The sequence below is a fragment of the Bidens hawaiensis genome, unplaced genomic scaffold (genome assembly GCF_021521415.1).
Source record: "Bidens hawaiensis isolate Kalapana, Puna unplaced genomic scaffold, B.hawaiensis_p1.1 tig00007738_1, whole genome shotgun sequence".
Lineage (NCBI taxonomy): Eukaryota > Viridiplantae > Streptophyta > Magnoliopsida > Asterales > Asteraceae > Bidens > Bidens hawaiensis.
Genome location: NW_027491537.1, coordinates 290,824 through 295,565, shown reverse-complemented (window position 1 = coordinate 295,565; position 4,742 = coordinate 290,824). Strand labels below are relative to the sequence as shown.

Genomic DNA, 4,742 nt, shown 5'->3' with positions numbered 1-4,742 from the left:
CCATTAATAAACTTGACGGTGATAGTTTTCACCGTCCGGGGGTTTTTTGTGCCGGAGATCACGATAATCACATACTCATCGACCAAAGGTTACCTTGTTGATCTTTGACCGAAAGGACTTAATCAACGATTACTTAGTTAATCCTTGATTGAAGAGATTCGACCAAAGATTACCTTGATAAGTTTTGACCGAAGTAAGACTATCTTGGTTAAGGGCTTTTTCCCTCGTGATCAAACCTTTGTGTTCACCAATATTACGATTGCACACTTGTCATTATCAAGTTGCACCTTACCTCACTTAGCAGATTTGGATACTTGATCCTTAGTAGATTTTTGTCCAAAACAGTAACGATTTGTACAATAATGCAGGTGAATCTTCATAGCAAGAGGTCAAAAATAGAGGTGCATAAAATTCATGGTTCCTAATCTGACTCGGAACCGATTTCTATTCGTACTTGACCCACGGGTACGATCTGGTATTAGATTTCTCCCCGGAGCCGTATCCGGAACCGGAACCAGAGTTACCCGGTCAGAACCCGAAACTCGAAAACCCAGAACCGGTTCTTACTGTTTTTAACTTTTGCACACCTCTGGTTAGGGATGGGCATTTTGTTTCAAATACCCGTACACGTGCTGTATCTACCCGTACCAATTTAGCCTATTCGGTACAGGTATTGGTACTTTTTTTATTGAATATCGGTATGGGTACAATCGGGTACATGTACATGTACGTTACGGTACGAGTACATTTAGTGTTTTGTACATGTTTGGAATATATATATGTGTTTAGTTGAGATTCTTTATATTTAATATATAAAATAAATCCAACCATGTTATTATTGAACAATTACCAAACGTTTATTCAATATTAAATAATATAACATCCAAGACTCGAACCAACAAATAAATCATTTAAAGTCAACGACTAAATACTATCTTATCATTAAATCGGTGACCAATTTGGTACTTACACAAATTTGGTGCTCCTCAATTACCTGTGCAAGTACCGATACATGAACTAATTCAGGTTATTTGTTATCGTACTCGTAGTGTCACAAGCTCTTCCTACTTCTAGTAAAGAACTTTGATTATCAAATCAAAATCAATTCCTTTTCACAACTTCCAAATAAAACCCGACAATTTGGGCAACAAACAAACCCTAACTATATTTGGATACTCCTAAATTACACACAACTTCCAAACAATAACATGAACATGAACCACGACAACATAGAACAACTGATCACCGAATAACACCGCGAGTTCATGGCGTTCGAGTCCGACGTAGAACTAGCCTACCGCCTCCAACTCGAAGAAGCCATGGCTGCATCACTCGCAATCCAACCTTCATCATCATCAAAACCCAATTGAATCTCAACCCACCAATGCCAGAGGATCAGTGGATAATAATCGATGATAATATCAACCGGCCGTACGGCGAAGGCTGTTCGAAGAAGAACCAAGAAGACAGTGAAGAGGTGTTTAGGGTTTATTTTAAGGGTTTGTTGAGTGATGAGAGAGTTAAGGGTTTGAATAAGACGGTGATAATGGCGGGGATTGGTGTCGCGATATGCGACTCGAAGGATGAGGTGGTTTTTGAATTGAGGAAGCCTTTGGAGTTGGGTAATGATGATCGGATGAGTAGGCAGAGTGTCGAGGGGCAGGCGTTGATTGAGGCTTTGCACGCTGCGGCTGCGTTGGAGCTTAAGAAGGTTGTGTTTTATTGTGATTATCATCCCCTGTATCAATATGTGAGTGAAAGTTCAACAATTAGTTCGTGTTCGTTCGTTAAGATTTTATCGGATAAGGCGAACAAAATTTCTTGTTCGTGATCTTTCATTAAGGAAACGAACATGTTCGTGAACACAAATTAAAAGAACACAATTGAACACAAACAATGTTTTTTGAGAATTTTTGTTCATGCTCGTTCATTAATTAAACGAATGAACAAAAATAGATGTCTTGCCAAACAGTCACGAACAGTAACGTTCAGTAGGGGTGTTCATCGAATCGAATAACGAATTTTCAAGTTAATCGAATCGAATAATTTATTTTTTTGCTGGTATTCGTATTCGATTCGTATTCGTTTAAAAGTTGGATTATTCGATTCGTATTCGTATTACATCCCACATTCTAAATTCGATTCTATTCGTATTTGAAACTCAAATTCGAATAAATTTGAATTGATTCAAGTTCACATATGTCAAAAACTTCAAAAATCATAACCATCAATGTAAAACACATAAATATAAGTTTAAGTTAGCTACAATACCACATGAAAATAAGTTCAAAATTAAGTATTCGCAAAATTAAGAAATATCAGTATGGGTTATTGGGATTTATTATTATGTTTTGACATTTATTATTAAAGGATTTGACCCAAATTAATAAATTAAATATGTATATATATATATATATAATTTGAATTCGAATTTCGAATCGAATCGAATAAAAAATCATGACTTCGTATTCGATTCGTATTCGATTACTATACTTGAATACGAATCGAATTCGATTATTTTGAAATTGAATTCGAATCTTCATATTCGAATTCGAATTGAGTCAAATTTCGAATGGTTCGAATTCGAATCAAAATTTGAACACCCCTAACGTTCAGTTTGTTTACAACCCTACCTGTTACATTTTAAATGTTGAATCTTGTTTTTTTATGATTTGTGTTGGCAAATTCAGGTTAGTGGTAAGTGGCGGCCAAAACAACAAAAGATGATAACTTTTTTGGATCAAGTGAATCTTTTTAGAGATTGTTTCACATACTGTGAACCTACTGTTATTGCTAGTAAGGATGTTAAATTTGCAATGAAACTTGCAAGAGAAGCAGTACGCTCTCAAACAACCAAGTTGGTATCAAGTCAAGAAATGATTGAAAATTGTGTAATATGCTTAGATGATAAATCTATCGACCAATTCTTTTCAGTTGAAGGTTGTGCACACCGATATTGTTATTCTTGCATGAAGCAACATGTAGAGGTGAAACTACTTAATGGCGTTTTACCAAATTGCCCTCATGAAGGTTGCGAGATTGATTTGAGATTTGAAAGATGTGAAAAGTTCTTGAGCCCGAAGTTTATTGAGATGATGAGACAACGGATGAAAGAAGAGTCGATTCCGGTTACAGAAAAAGTTTATTGCCCGTATCCTAAATGCTCTACGTTGATGTCAAGGAGTGAACTTAAGATTCGTGGATTGAATTATGTATATGGAGCTAGAACATGTTACAAATGTCTTGGTAGTTTCTGCATTAATTGCAGGGTTCCGTGGCATGAAAATATGAGGTGTTCCGAGTATAAAAGTAGAAATCCGACACAACTTGTGGAAGAATCAAAGGTTAAAAATCTGGCTGCAAGGAATTCTGGAGGCAGTGCATAAAATGCAAACATATAATAGAATTAGTCGCTGGTTGCTACCACATGACATGCAGGTACATTATTTTCACTAAGTTTCTACATATGTCTTCTTGTATACCATGCAAAAAGAAAATTGAGAGTGACAACAAATGAGATTTGCTGTAAATTTAAGCATATTCTCACAGTTTTAGGTTTGTATTGCAGATGTGGATATGAATTTTGTTACACGTGTGGAGCGGAATGGAAGAACAAGAAGGCAACATGCAGTTGTCCTCTTTGGGATGAGGAAAACATCGTGGATACCGATGAAGAAGAAATCGCCTTTGAGGATGATGACGATGATGATGCATTTTTTCAGGATGGAGTGCTGGTACATTTTTTACATTTCTCACTAATTTTATCGTTAGCAGCATAGTGTTACAGGTTTAAGTTTGTTTTATTTTGCAGATGTGGAGATGAATTTTATTACACACGTGGAGCGGAATGGAAGAACAAGAAGGCAACATGCACTTGTCTTCTTTGGGATGAAGAAAACATTGTGGATATTGAGGAAGAAGATGATGGCGATGATTGGTTTGTCGGTGAGGATGTTTGGCGATTTTGAGGATGTGAATGCTTCTGATAATTAGTGTTATTTTTTTTTAAGTTAGGATACAAGAAGATATCCAGAATCTGATATATGTAAAGTTTTAGTATGCCCTGTCTATCACTTGAAGCATGAAATCTTTTGGATTCAAACAAGAATTATATAACTAAGTACACCCAAAAATCACCTGGTTAACATTTTTATATATGTAAACAAATCAGATGAATGGGTATGTTGCAAACGGATTGACGGACAAGATGTAAAGGATTTGTAATAAATGGGTTGAACATGATCTCTTTATCAGTTTCATGATTTTAAAACTATTTTAGAAATATTGTTTTTCTAATTATACATTATACCCTTACCTTAAACTAATACATTACCAAAGTTGGTGAACGACATCAAATCGGCATCCTTTATGTGGCTGAAGCAAAAAAGCAAAAGAACGTGCTTAGAGTGGGAAAAATAGAGCCGGTTCAACTTCGTGAATTTTCCAATTTAATTAGATGTATGTTTTGATTTTATTTCTTGTTTTTGTTTTTTGCCTTTGTTTGTTTTTTTGCTACTTTTATCTTGTAAGTAGTCATTCTTTTGGTTTAAATAAAACTGACCTTTTTTTAAAAAAAAAAACTAATACTTTGCAAAAAAATGTTGAAAAATATGTAAATTTTATATTTTAAGACGGGTGAAATGTCACTTTTTTAATAATTTTAAATAAAATCAAGGGGCAATGGCATGTATGCACTTTAAACTTAAACACTTGCATATTTTCCTCATTAGCTTTAGCTCAAC

General features: G+C 35.0%; 1 pseudogene across 1 annotated transcript; it reads left to right on the top strand.

Moving 5' to 3' along the window:
• The first annotated feature begins 1,357 nt into the window (after positions 1-1,357).
• Positions 1,358-3,968, top strand: LOC143635894 (E3 ubiquitin-protein ligase RSL1-like; annotated as a pseudogene). Its single transcript, XR_013154144.1, has 4 exons — positions 1,358-1,750; positions 2,691-3,438; positions 3,569-3,766; positions 3,812-3,968. The product of XR_013154144.1 is annotated as an E3 ubiquitin-protein ligase RSL1-like (transcript).
• The last annotated feature ends 774 nt before the right edge of the window (positions 3,969-4,742 follow it).